We start from the raw sequence: 15,611 nt of genomic DNA, 5'->3' as shown, positions 1-15,611 counted from the left end.
CAACCTGTGCTCACAGGCACCTGCATACCACATCCCAATATCACCCTACACAGAAGAAACCAAAACTGCTCTCAGGATCAGCAATGAGGAACAACTAAAGGGTGAACTACAAAACCTCCAGTCCATTTTTTGTGCCAACCGTTATGGAATGAATGTACTACATAAAACTATAGTGACAATGTATGAAGGCTTTAGAGGATAGCAAAAGAAAGCACAAAACATTGCTCGATTACCATATGTTCAAAGTGTCACTGAACCAGTGGGCAAAATTCTCCATTGAGCAGGCATCAATCGAAATTCGCGAGGCCTTAACAGGATGAAAGATGTTCCTCACACAACGAAAGACACAGTTGACAAACCACATCATGCTGGAGTTCACGAAATCAGTTGCAAATGTGGATTGGTGTATATATGTGAGATGGAAGACGTATCAGCACACAGGTATCTGAACTTGAATGACACATCCCAGTATGACATCACACCTGGATCAGTGCAGCAAACAGTCGATTTTGGTAAAGCAAGCATGTAGTGGAAACAGCTCTTACATTCAGGAGGAAGAAGAGGGAGGCAATAGAAACAGTCAGTCCACTGGCCAGTACGAACAGTCAAGATGGGCACCGACTTCAGACATCTTGGTTGCCAACAATAAAAGCACTACAGGACAACAGTTAACTTGAAGCCACACACAGAGGCGCACAGGAGACCGCAGTGGCTGTAGGTTAGGTCACGTTACGTTATGACATATTGGCACACTTCAGACAGCACTACAATTCAGGGAAAATTCACCACATCATAGTTGTCGCCTGCTTTTCCATTAGCCGATTTCCACAAATCACAACCAGTAATGCAAACATCAAACAAAATGTGGGGTTTTCACCTATGAAAAGAAATAACAGAAACACCAGTAACGATTTCTAACATCGCTCCCCTTCATCCTAAACAGCCTATCAGAATTACACAACAGCCAAGCATGCTGGTATATTGAAAATAGAGGTTTCTCTCTCAGCAGTAAACAAACCACCCGGAAGAAAGTCGCTTGCAATGAGGACCGAACCATCTGTGGTCTTATATTTCCTGACAATGTGGTCACAAGCCCACAAAAATTTTAATGAATGTTTCACAAATACTGAACGGAGGAACGAAAAGGTATTCTCCTGAGCAACTGTAAGGCATTTTCAACCAGGCCAGGTTTGTAAAGATTACTGAGTGCAAAATAAAGTTGAAGGATCATCACTGTTTTCCAAGAAGCCTCATATCACTCCAGTTACAAAAAAAAAGAAGTGGTGAGAAAAAACATTCAATACATGGTCTCAAGGGGGATAAGTAAATGGTCAACCAGCAGGTATAATAAACCACTTGTAGTATAACGGTGGTTTCTGGTTGGTGCTGGAAGCAAGTAAGTTGAATGAAATGTAATAAGAGAGAGTGACAGACTAGCTAACATAGATGAAATTTTGCAAAAGTTCCACCCCTGTACATTTCTCACATCTTTTGATATGACTTGTGGCTATTGGAATATCACTTTGGCCAAGGAATCTAGGACATGCACACAATTCTTACATCAAGGTAAGTGTTTACTATACTGTGTGATGCCATTTGCTCTGTACTAGTCTGTATGTGTTTATCAGAGCTGCAGACAACGTGCTACATGCGAAATTAACTGATGAAATAACAGTCTTTGTAGATTACCTCATAGTGAGTGAAGAATGCTTCAAACACTGTAATTTCCTCAATGAAGTGTTGAGAGCCATGTATAGAGGAGGTATGAAACTAACTTCTGTAAATCTGAAGATGTAAAGAAGAAAATTTCATTTGTGGGTTACAGGATTAACAAGGAAGGTATACAGCTTCATGCAGAATAGCTTGCTGCTACTGCACGTATCCCACCACCCAAGCTGGAGTACAGCTTTCATTTAGTAGGAACATGAGCAGACTAGGCATATGCCACCATTATATTGGACTCACAAGATTATAACTAATGAATGGGGGATCTTCCAAGTAAATCCATTTACAGAAACTTCACAGAGATCCAACCTACAAGACAATCAAATCGACACAAGCGCTACTAAAGTAAACTAGAACGGATTCTGACACGGCCAGAAGACCCATCTCACAAGTTCCACAGGCACCAAAAAAATTTGGTGCTCTGGAGGACCACAAAGAGGCCTTTCCTCTACAACCGCTTGTGAGTACCATTAATTCACCAACGTACGGTCTAGGGATGGAACGGGCCCCAAAAATCCGACATTTGGTGAGCTAAACATAATAGTACATTAACGACAATAGCAATTCGGTGAAACATTTAAAACAAAACTGTATCTCGGCCACAGAAATGATGGTTCGCTTCAATGTCAAGTCTTTATTCATGATTGTACCTATACACGACACCATGAACAGGGACGCATGGCACCCGATATCTGCGATCTAGTGCTCCACTGTGTTTAACGAGCACCTTTTTCAGGCGGAAAGGGAAATTTTATGAACAGAGAGGTGGGGTAGGAATCGGCTATCCTCTTTTGCCTATTGCAGTAGACATCTTTATGGAAGAATTTGAAGAAACAGCATTCCAGTCTGCACCATTACACACAAATTAATGGCTCGGAGATATACAAAGTACTTTTATCATCGGGCCACATCGAGAGGAAGGGCTACGAAATTTCCAACAGCACCTCAACCATCGGCACGAAGTATCCAATTTCCTATGGATATGGAAAAGAATCGCGTACTGCCTTTCCTCGGTGTGGAAGTTTACAGAAAGCCTGATGGATAACTGGGCCATAATTAAAATAATAAGCCAACCTGTGCTCACAGGCACCTGCATGCCACATCCCAATATCACCCTACACAGAAGAAACCAAAACTGCTCTCAGGATCAGCGATGAGGAACATCTAAAGGGTGAACTACAAAACCTCCAGTCCATTTTTTGTGCTAACGGTTATGGAATGAATGTACTACATGAACTATAGTGACAATGTATGAAGGCTATAGAGGATAGCGAAAGGAAGCACAAAACCTTGCTGGATTACCATATGTTCAAAGTGCCACTGAACCAGTGGGCAAAATTTTCCATTGAGCAGGCATCAATCGAAATTTGCGAGGCCCCAACAGGATGAAAGATGTTCCTCACACAACTAAAGACACAGTTGACAAACTACATCCTGCTGGAGTTCACAAAATCAGTTGCAAATGTGGATTGGTGTATGTATGTGAGATGGGCGACGTATCAGCAGACAGGTATCTGAACATGAATGACACATCCGAGTATGACATCACACGTGGATGAGTGCAGCAAACAGTCGATTTTGGTAAAGCAAGCATGTTGTGGAAACTGCTCTTACATTCAGGAGGAAGAAGAGGGAGGCAATAGAAACAGTCAGTCCACTGGCCAGTACGAACATACAAGATGGGCACCGACTTCAGACATCTTGGTTGCCAACAATAACAGCACTACAGGACAACAGTTAACTTGAAGCCACATACAGAGGCGCAAAGGAGACTGCAGTGGCTGTAGGTTAGGTCATGTTACGTTATGACATATTGGCACACTTCAGACAGCACTAAAATTCAGCGAAAAGACACCACATCATAGTTGTCACCTGGATTTCCATTAGCCGATTTCCACAAATTACAACCAGTAATGCAAACATCAACATGTCGGATTTTCACCAATGAAAAGAAATAATAGAAACACCAATAACGATTTCTAACATCGCTCCCCTGCATCCTGAACAGCTTATCAGAATTACACAACAGCCAAACCCGCTGCTATATTGAAAGCAGAGGTTTTTCACTCAGCAGTAAACAAACCACCCGGACGAAAGTCGCTTGCAATGAGGACTGAACCATCTGTGGCCTTATATTTATTGACAATGTGGTCACAAGCGCACAAAAATTTTAATGAATGTTTTACAAATAGTCAAAGGGAGATACGAAAAGGTATTCTCCGAAGCAAGTGGTAGGCATTTTCAGCCAGAACAGGTTTGGTAAAGGTTTTTGAGTCCAAAATAAAGTTGAAGGATCATCAACAGTTTTCCAAGCAGCCTCATATCACTCCAGTTACAAAAAAAAACAAGTGGCGAGAAAAAACATTCAATACATGGTCTCAAGGGGGATAATTGAATGACCAACCAGCAGGTATAATAAACCACTTGTAGTTCAATGAAGAATAACAGTGGTGTCCGTTTGGTGCTGGAAGCAAGGAATTTAAATGAAATTGTTGTTGAGACAGAGTGACAGACTACCAAACATACATGAAATTTTGCAAAAGTTAAACTGATTTACATTTCTCAGATCTTTTGATATTACTTGTGGCTATTGGATTATCACTTTGGCCAAGGAATCTAGGCCATGCATAGAATTCTTACATCAAGGTAAGTGTTTAGTATACTGTGTGATGCCATTTGCACTGTACTTGTCTGTGTGTTTTTATCAGAGCTGTTGACAAGGTGCTAGGTGCGATATTAACCAATGAAATGACGGTCTATGTAGATTACCTGGTAGTGAGTGCAGAATGCTTCAAACACTGTAAGATCTTCAATGAAGTATTGAGAACTATGTATAGAGGAGGTATGAAACTAACATCAGTAAATCTGAAGATGGAAAGAATTAAATTTGATTGTGGGTTACAGGATTAACAAGGAAGGCATACAGCCTCATGCAGAATAGCTTGCTGCTAGTGCGGGTATCCCACCACCCATGCTGGAGTACAGCTTTCATTTAGTAAGAACATGAGCAGAAAAGGCAAATGCGACCATTATATTGGACTCACAAGATTATAACAAATGAATGGGGGATCTTCCAAGTAAGTCCATTTACAGAAACTTTACAGAGATCCAACGTACAAGACAACCAAATCGACACAAGCACTACTAAAGTAAACTAGAATTAATTCTGATACGGCCAGAAGATCCATCTCACAAGTTCCACAGGCACCAAAAAAATTTGGTGCTCTGGAGGTCCACAAAGAGGCCTTTCCTCTACAACCGATTATGAGTACCATTAATTCACCAACGTACGGTCTAGGGAAGGAACGGGCGCCAAAGCTCTGACATTTGATGAGCTAAACAAAATAGTACATTAACGACAATAGCAATTCGGTGAAACATTTAAAACAAAACTGTATCTCGGCCACAGAAATGATGGTTAGCTTCGATGTCAAGTCTTTATTCATGATTGTACCTATACACGACACCATGAACAGGGACGCATGGCACCCGATATCTGCGATCTAGTGCTCCACAATGTTTAACGAGCACCTTTTTCAGGCGGAAAGGGAAATTTTATGAACAGAGAGGTGGAGTAGCAATGGGCTACCCTCTTTCGCCTATTGCAGTAGACATCTTTAGGGAAGAATTTGAAGAAACAGCATTCCAGTCTGCACTATTACACACAGATTAATGGCTCGGAGATATACAAAGTACTTTTATCATCTGGCCACATGGAGAGGAAGAGCTACGAAATTTCCAACAGCACCTCAACCATCAGCACGAAGTATCCAATTTACTATGGATATGGAAAAGAATCCCGTACTGCCTTTCCTCAGTGTGGAAGTTTACAGATAACCTGATCGATAACTGGGCCATAGATAAAATAATAAGCCAACGTGTGCTCACAGGCACCTGCATGCCACATCCCAATATCACCCTACACAGAAGAAACCAAAACTGCTCTCAGGATCAGCGATGAGGAGCATCTAAAGGGTGAACTACAAAACCTCCAGGCCATTGTAATGGATCTGGGAGATGTTATTTTTTTTTTTACTGTATTTATCGATACCATTGTGGATGTTTTCTTATATTTTTTGTCAGAATATTTTTTATTATAGTTTGCCTTAATATATGTTAATTTACTTATGTTTTTGAGAGTGAAAGCATATTGATTACTATTAGTAAATGTATCGAAGAATAGCAAAGAGACTGATTACAAGTGGAAACTTGTGTGTTGTGTAAAATATCTTTGACACTGGAGTCGTCTTTGACTGTAGTCAGTCGGCAGTTAACTCTTGGAGTGTGTTGACGGTAGAACAATGTGAAGGTCGCCGTCATAAATAATTTTGAGTTATGTTACTGTTTTTTTTTTGTATTAACTATAAGAAGAAACTACATTTGATGAATTGGTATCTGAAACACCAAAATGAGGGAAACACGTTGAACCACGTCAATTCTGCAACCGACAAAGATGCATTGTGGAATCATACTTAGACAACTGAAGCCAAGACTAATATCGCAGTGTAAACGTCTAACGGAAAAGGTACTGTCACGAAATATGGCAAATTTAAGTAAATAAAAAATAGTGAGCAAATTTTCAACTTGTGTCTTAGCCGGGATACCATATTTCAACTGGGGACTGTAGCCGGGATGCCATATTTCAACTGGGGGCTCAGCCGGGATGCGAACATATTTCAATTGGGGGCGTCAGCCGGGATATTGTGTTCACGAGATCTTCAACAGTGCTACGAGGAAGAAAATTTTTGTGTGTTAATACCAGGTTCTTCAGAATGTGTGTTACAGTATTTGTGTTCATCGGGAAGTAAAAGTTTTGAAGAAGAAATGTTTCGGCAAAAAATATAATTTTCGACAGAAGAAAATATTTCAAGAATTTTGGTCAACAATCACATGGATGGAAAACGTGGTTTTGCAACAGTAGAAGAGTGTTCCAGATAAGTCACGAAACCCTCGTATTTTGTTAAAACAATCTTTTTATCTTGTTTTGTATTGTTGTGTATAAATTTTTGTTCTTCACAATGACTTACGAGATTTTCGAGAGTGTTGTGCCTAAAGTAGAAAGTAGTAATTTAATAGACTTCGAACATCAGGACAGGTCAATTGAAACAGAAAGAACCGATCAATTTGATTTAAAAAGTTTTCTTGTGAATTTCATGAAAGAAATTAAACAAACAGTTGACGACAATAAGACTTACTGGGATGAAAAAATTGATAACATTTTGTTGCAAGTCCAAGCAGTCAATACCCAAGTGGGTGATCTTTCGAACAGAGTTGGCAGTGTTGAGGAAAAAATTGAATCTGTGGAAGCAAAAGTAAATGAAATTGTTGCTAAATTGCGCGGTGAAATTAATACTGTAAAAAATGAGTTACTGGTAGATAGGGAAAGAAATTTAATTGATTTTAATGAGATAAAAGGTGAAATTAAAAATTTGGATGAGAATACAAAAGTTTTAGTAAAAAGTGTAGAACAAAAAACTGACAATCGTTTGGTTACTTTAGAAAAAAAAGTTGAGTGCAATGATTTAGAAAACAAAAAAATCTGTCAGAGAACTTAGCGAAAAAATTGCAAGTTTTGACATTGAATTTCAAAGCAAAAATTACAATGTCAACACATGCAATCTTGTATCTAATATTCCAGTGAAGCACTTTTCGGTTGATGGACCTTTACATCCCGTTGATTTTATACAGTATTGTAAGGATTGTTTTTTACCTCACTTACCAGATGATATGAAAATTAAATTTGTGAAAAAATTCTTGAAAGGGGAAGATTTGACTTGGGCAAACCAGATTGTAACTTTGGGGATGACCTTTTCAGAATTTGAATCAAAATTTCTGGAAAAATTTTGGGATGATCTTAAACAAACTAGTATCAAAAGTGAATTTTTGAATGAGAGAAACTATAGAGAATCAGATGGGGGCATGAAACAATTTTGCAAAAGTGAACTTCAAAAACTTTTTCATTTAACAAAACCTTTGGATGACTTGATCAAAATTGATACCTTAAAGAGAAGATTGCCATCAGCAATGCAGTTGAGTTTAGTTCATTGTCCTGATAGTAATGTAGAGCAGTTTCTCAATTATATTGAAAAGTTGGTTAAGGTAACAACAACAACACACAGTGGGTTTACTCAGAAAGGTAATGGTCAAAATTGCGAAAATGATAACTTTCAAAAAAAGGGAATGGAACCATTATCATGGTGTCAGTCAAAATTCAGGGGGATATAACAATTTTCAAAAGAAGGACCATAATTTTTATCCAAAACAAGAACATGATTTTCGCGGAAATAATCAACAAAATAGAGAACACTTTAGGGATCAAAATCACAGAAATTTTGATAGAGATCAGTACAATAGAAACTACCAACAATCAGGTAATGTTTGGCATAGGAATGGCAACAGAAATGTTGATCAGAGACATTGGCAGAACCACAATCAGCAGTTCAAACAGGAACCGGAAATAAAAAACGAGTAGACGCCCCCTTGAAGGTCCGCAAGGTTGAGGCAGAAGGTGAGCATGATGAAAGGACCAATGGATGTGACTATCATAAACCCAAACATGACAGAACCAAATCTAAGCTATCATATGAGGTCATTAGTTGTTACCTATTGAAGAAATTTCAAGAGGAAAATTATGATATTGATACAGATAAAATTTTCAGTACACAAGAATATACAGTAGATAAAAGTAATTGTGATTCATTTAATTTGACAGAGTTTTACACTTGGGCAGAAAAGAACAACACTTTGTCAGATGACGTAATTTGTAGTAGTTCAGAGATGTGTATGAATGAAAGAGAATGAAAATATTGGTGAAAGGGATCTGGTAACTTTAGAAAGGAGAAATAATATTTTGGGGAATAATTTGAATGTGTATGACTTGAATATGTATAATGATAATGATGTTGATGATAAAGTTGATAATGATGGTAATGGTATTGATGATGATGTTGAGGAAAGGTGTTTCATTAGTTTAAATAGGGAGTTGGGTATACAGATAGTTGAAAATGGATTAAATAGTGAGAATATTATAGAAATTCCCAGGGATGTTATCAGGATGAATAAGGCTCGCAAACTGGGTGTATGTGAAAGTGTGAATTTTGATGTTGTTGGTAAAGATTCTGACTACACGAATAATGCTGACACATACCGTATTCACTCGAATCTAAGCCGCACTCGAATCTAAGCCGCACCTGAAAAATGAGACTCGAAATCAAGAAAAAAAATTTTCCCGAATCTAAACCGCATCTGAAATTTGAGACTCGAAATTCAAGGGGTGAGAAAAGTTTTAGGCCACACTTCCAAATCGAAACAAAGTTGGTCCATTGTAATATGAGACACAATTTAGGTCGAATGAATGACGATACAGCTATAGTAGGTTCGAGTCGTAAGCTTAGCAGTTCAGCTTTACTAGGTAGCCATTGCTACGCGTCACGCGCTCTGTCCGTATTTATACGGGTACGTTTCCTTTTTCACGTGCTTCGTCTGGTTTGAATTGACTGCTTATTTTGCTTTGATCTGGTAAGTGCCGTTCTCTTTGTTATAGGTGTTTACATCACTCTAAGCTGAAAATGCATTACTGTACTGTGTCATGAGTTGTTTGTCGCATTCTGATAGTGCGTGTTTACGGTCTGTCGCTCGCGGCATGGCTTGCTTTTGTGTGCGTTAAAACCGCTTACAATAAAAATAAGAGAGGAATTACCACTCCCAACCGTGCAGAATGTGTTGTATAAAACATAGGAAATGTTGGGTGCCTGGCAATAGTTTTAAAGCAAACCTAAGCTATGTGGAGTAAGTTCTGTACTACTTGAAGTGACCCACTCAAGGCGGCTTGTACTTCTATGAAATTTGGATAACACTAGAGGTTGATTATTTGATGAAATAAACTGTAAGAGTTATCAGCAGTAAAAAATTTCTGCAGGGGACCATTAAGTTTTAGAAAAGGCAGAGTACTGTCATGGCTGGAGCACTGTGTGCATGAAACCTGGTGAGCCCTGGGGGAGGAAAAGGAGGGATAGTGAGAAAATTCCATCCTACAAAACTAAAACTTTTCTGATGGCATGTCAATATAAAGCTACTGCTGCTGCTCCACCACCACCATCACCCACATCACCAGCACAACCACAACAACCAACTGAACTCACTCGAGGAGCCCCGACACTGTTGCTGCTATTGCTGTGGCTGCTCCTGTTGGTTCACCAAACAATTTCTCCTGACTGACAGAGAACATAAAAGAGTTACTGTATGAAACGGTCGACAACTTTACATGAAAAAGTAAAATGACCAAAAGACTAACTAAGGATTCCAGAACTCAGTTGAATGTTCCCTACCTAAAGACTTCCAACGGACAAAATAAGCTGACTATCGGTATTTCACATAATTATTGACTACGAATTTAAAATGCTATAATAATCTACTCACTAAGACGTATAATCTTATGCACTACGGACAACACAATAATCCAATAGAAACTGTGTGAGTGTATGTGTGTGTACCCACTTTACATTAACCCAGAATTTTAGAATGAGAACACTCGCAGAAAATGTTAGCTACCTACAATTAGAAACTGTTGTATCCACGGACCCAACCAACCAACCAACTCGCGCAAGCGCGCCCTGACCGTGACATCACTGGCCACAGTTCCTGTCGCGGCCATCGGCATCTCAGGGCATTACCACCGACGGAAGAGGTCGCACCATGGCTGAGCTCGGGTCCGCATCGCCCTCTGCCTTTTGCATATAAGGAGGAGCCCTGGCCCCGAGACGGACAGTCTATTGTCGATTGTCTACTGCTAGCCTTTCGTGGAGTTTATAGCGGAGCCATTGCAATGCGATATTTGCTATTGTATTTGACTAGGCTCAGTACACGGATTACTCTTGGATAATACTTGGACTTGTGTTGCCACGTTTCGTCAGAAATAAAGATAAGTTATCTCTTCATTCTAGCTGGTGCAATTCTTGTCATTAATTATTTTTCGGCTAACAGACATAGATAAATCCTACTCACTACCCACGCTTTATACAATTTGTGGTGGCTGCCCCAAAAGTACCACCGAGGACCTTGGGTTTGGGAGCTGTCACAAAAGTGGCGCCGAGGATTTTGGAGAAGCGATCGGACCTTGCCTCCCGACGTCGCTGTCAACCCCACTCACCTCATCGTTCGCTTTTCGCTTGTGCACCATTTGCAAATTGTTTCTTGCTTGCGCCTAACCAAACTAACAGAATTGTTTGTGAACATTTTTTAATTACAGCGTGGAGCGCTTCGCACCTTTGTTTCATTTATTCTCAACAGTTGCATTGTACTAACATGGCTACCCCCGCACCTCCACCCATTGCTCCTATCAATCTGGCGCAAGCGTCTAGTGTATCCACAGTCACACTTGAACAGATTTTGCTTTTGCAGACGCAGCAGATGACACAACTCCTGTCTGGTGTGCAGCAGCAATCAACTTCCCCTGCTGCCATTAGCCCAACGGACCGACCAATCTGCACACCACCATACAGAGCCTTCAATCAAGAGGAAGAAACTTGGCAAGAGTATATGGTCTTACTCGAATCACATATGGTAGCACACCAACACCCAGGTCAGCTAAAACTTTCTTTTCTCTTGGCCTCCACCGGTGTTGAAAAGTGTACCGTTTATTGGAAAAATTTATCCCGGCCTCCCGACCTGAACTTTTGCAATATGAACAGTGCATCCAGGCCTTATCTCCATTTCAGCTGTCATTAGCTCAAATGTACTCTAAATTATATCATAGAAACCTCATTTAGGCTACTTCAATTCTTCAACCCCCCCCCCCCCCCCCCTCCATAACTATTTGCCCAAAAAATTGTTTACTGTATTGTGTGTTTACTAAACTACTAAAAATGTAAACGGCCACACGAGCTGCAGTGACTTTAGTAAACTCACAAATGCACGTGTACTTGGGCTCCCCTCCCCCCACAAAAGTTTCACGAAAGCTGGTTAGCTACGAAAATGACAGATTCCAATCCAATGTCAGTTCTCTGCTCCTGTCTGTTATAAATCTGCCATTCGCCCTCTCAACCTCCTAGTTGTGGATTATTTCCATAACATTGACCGGTTTGGGTTAGATGCATTTAACGTTTTCAGTTTCTCCACTGCCGACGAGATCAGACAGAGTTCCGTATTGGCAAATAGAGTTTCTCCACTCTTGAGTTTTCATCTCTGTTTTCGAAAAATTTACAGGCGAGCACCGGTTTTCCGAGACTGATTTGTCGGAAGGGTACCTGCAGCTCTCCTCCGATGAGGCCGTTACGCGCCTTCTCGTTGTCAATACGCCTTTCAGCCTGTACCGATAAAGACCGTCGTCTGCAATTTTTCAACATTTTTTTAAAACACCTGACACCCTCTGTACCTGACTGGACCACTTATGTCGTCGAACATTGGTTTGTTTTACAGTCTGCAGGTCTCGAGTGTGACCACACAAACTTTCTGTTTTCAGCCTTAAATTGAGTACCTACGTTTTGAGGTTTCTCACACGGGGGTCAAGCCGTTACATCACCACGTTGACACAACTGTGGCTTTGCTCCGGCCGATCTCCATTGAGGCAGGCATATCTAAGTAAAGCTAAACATTTTCACATGGTGTGACCACTGTCGCTCGGTTCCTGCAGACCTTTTCCATAAAAATGTGCCTTTTTTTCTGGTCCCCAGTTTGTGATCGAGCATTCGCTTTTCTTAAATCTGAGCTTTGATCTGCCCACGTCTGGCACACTTTTCAGCCAGATCGGCAGCTCATGTCGGCCACAGATGCCTCTCAGCACAGTCTCGCTGCTGTGTTAGAGCACAAATTAGCGGATGCGTCTCAACGACCAATTGCTTACACTGTTGAGACAGTAACTCCCACTCTGCAGTGGTATTCTATTCCAAGTTTCCCTACGTGGTGCACTCTCCATCTACATCCGTGGCAGCCACCTTGTTATACCCTATTTAAGATTTTTCAATTGAGGGACTTTTGTGTACCACAGTTACTGATAACAGCCCCCAGTTTGTTTCTCGATAACTTACATATTTTTGTCAGGCTAGTGGGGTCTGCCATCCCACAGCTCCACCATTTCATCCTCAATCTAATAGTGAAGCCGAACACACACTTAGGATATTCAAAACTCAGATGCAGAAGTCTGTATCTGGCAGGGGCCTGAAGCTGCGTTAGATAATTTTTTAAATTAGTATAATTTAACTGTGGTGGGAGACAAGAGCCTGGTGGAGCTGCCACATGTTTGACAACCACAGACCCTCCTTCACCTGCCACATCTGATGCCGCATCGCCAGCTCTGTGACGGTTCCAGCGGGATACGCGTGTCTCAGCTCAGAGTTTTGGCTGCAAGCCGAACTCGCCATCGTCGAGTGTCAGCGGCCCAGTGCCCAGGCAGCATCCACACTCCTGATGGCAGGACGTCCGATCACTATAACTGGCCGCGCCCGCACGGGGCAGGCTCTGTCGAGGAGGTCCCACCACCTTTCACCTACCCGCCTCCGCCTATGCCCGTTCCCACATCTCAGATGGACCGGTTCGTGCAGTAGTGGGGGTCACTGCCAGACAGGTGGTCATCCGGAGTCTCCGTCTCCAGCCCCACTCCTCGACTGACATCACCAGTGCGTCCCCACTGCACCGGACGCCGCAGTTACCACCGCATCTCTCTCCGGGTCACGCGATGCACTCCCCGCTGAAACTTTTGATGCCGACCACTGACCTCGAAGTGCATATTGTGCCCTATGGCCTCTCACAAGAAGAGGGACGACTTGCCAGCCCTACTCGCCCACGCCTGCCCACCACACGCTGTAGCAGCAGCTGTCGTTGGGTGACAAAATGGATGTCAGCACCGTCGTCGGTGTTCTCCATTACTAGGTAATCTCTGTGCCTTGCGAGTTCAGTGCTTCCCCCCCCCCCCCCCCCCCCCCCCTTCTTCACAGTAGCGTTGCTCTTTTTCGGTACCAGTGCTATTTTGCAGTCCCGTGCATTTTTCTATTGACCGGTTTGGGTTAGATGCATTTAACGTTTTCAGTTTCTCCACTGCCGACGAGATCAGACAGAGTTCCGTATTGGCAAATAGAGTTTCTCCACTCTTGAGTTTTCATCTCTGTTTTCGAAAAATTTACAGGCGAGCATCGGTTTTCCGAGACTGATTTGTCGGAAGGGTACCTGCAGCTCTCCTCCGATGAGGCCGTTACACGCCTTCTCGTTGTCAATACGCCTTTCAGCCTGTACCGATAAAGACCGTCGTCTGCAATTTTTCAACATTTTTTAAAACACCTGACACCCTCTGTACCTGACTGGACCACTTATGTCGTCGAACATTGGTTTGTTTTACAGTCTGCAGGTCTCGAGTGTGACCACACAAACTTTCTGTTTTCAGCCTTAAATTGAGTACCTACGTTTTGAGGTTTCTCACACGGGGGTCAAGCCATTACATCACCACGTTGACACAACTGTGGCTTTGCTCCGGTCGATCTCCATTGAGGCAGGCATTTCTAAGTAAAGCTAAACATTTTCACATGGTGTGACCACTGTCGCTCGGTTCCTGCAGACCTTTTCCATAAAAATGTGCCTTTTTTTCTGGTCCCCAGTTTGTGATCGAGCATTCGCTTTTCTTAAATCTGAGCTTTGATCTGCCCACGTCTGGCACACTTTTCAGTCAGATCGGCAGCTCATGTCGGCCACAGATGCCTCTCAGCACAGTCTCGCTGCTGTGTTAGAGCACAAATTAGCGGATGCGTCTCAACGACCAATTGCTTACACTGTTGAGACAGTAACTCCCACTCTGCAGTGGTATTCTATTCCAAGTTTCCCTACGTGGTGCACTCTCCATCTACATCCGTGGCAGCCACCTTGTTATACCCTATTTAAGATTTTTCAATTGAGGGACTTTTGTGTACCACAGTTACTGATAACAGCCCCCAGTTTGTTTCTCGATAACTTACATATTTTTGTCAGGCTAGTGGGGTCTGCCATCCCACAGCTCCACCATTTCATCCTCAATCTAATAGTGAAGCCGAACACACACTTAGGATATTCAAAACTCAGATGCAGAAGTCTGTATCTGGCAGGGGCCTGAAGCTGCGTTAGATAATTTTTTAAATTAGTATAATTTAACTGTGGTGGGAGACAAGAGCCTGGTGGAGCTGCCACATGTTTGACAACCACAGACCCTCCTTCACCTGCCACATCTGATGCCGCATCGCCAGCTCTGTGACGGTTCCAGCGGGATACGCGTGTCTCAGCTCAGAGTTTTGGCTGCAAGCCGAACTCGCCATCGTCGAGTGTCAGCGGCCCAGTGCCCAGGCAGCATCCACACTCCTGATGGCAGGACGTCCGATCACTATAACTGGCCGCGCCCGCACGGGGCAGGCTCTGTCGAGGAGGTCCCACCACCTTTCACCTACCCGCCTCCGCCTATGCCCGTTCCCACATCTCAGATGGACCGGTTCGTGCAGTAGTGGGGGTCACTGCCAGACAGGTGGTCATCCGGAGTCTCCGTCTCCAGCGCCACTCCTCGACTGACATCACCAGTGCGTCCCCACTGCACCGGACGCCGCAGTTACCACCGCATCTCTCTCCGGGTCACGCGATGCACTCCCCGCTGAAACTTTTGATGCCGACCACTGACCTCGAAGTGCATATTGTGCCCTATGGCCTCTCACAAGAAGAGGGACGACTTGCCAGCCCTACTCGCCCACGCCTGCCCACCACACGCTGTAGCAGCAGCTGTCGTTGGGTGACAAAATGGATGTCAGCACCGTCGTCGGTGTTCTCCATTACTAGGCAATCTCTGTGCCTTGCGAGTTCAGTGCTTTCCCCCCCCCTTCTTCACAGTAGCGTTGCTCTTTTTCGGTACCAGTGCTATTTTGCAGTCCCGTGCATTTTTCTAT

The sequence above is a fragment of the Schistocerca cancellata genome, chromosome 5, assembly GCF_023864275.1.
Source record: "Schistocerca cancellata isolate TAMUIC-IGC-003103 chromosome 5, iqSchCanc2.1, whole genome shotgun sequence".
In the NCBI taxonomy this organism is placed as follows: domain Eukaryota; kingdom Metazoa; phylum Arthropoda; class Insecta; order Orthoptera; family Acrididae; genus Schistocerca; species Schistocerca cancellata.
The sequence above is the reverse complement of the archived record's forward strand: the minus strand, read 5'-3'. Positions refer to the sequence as shown.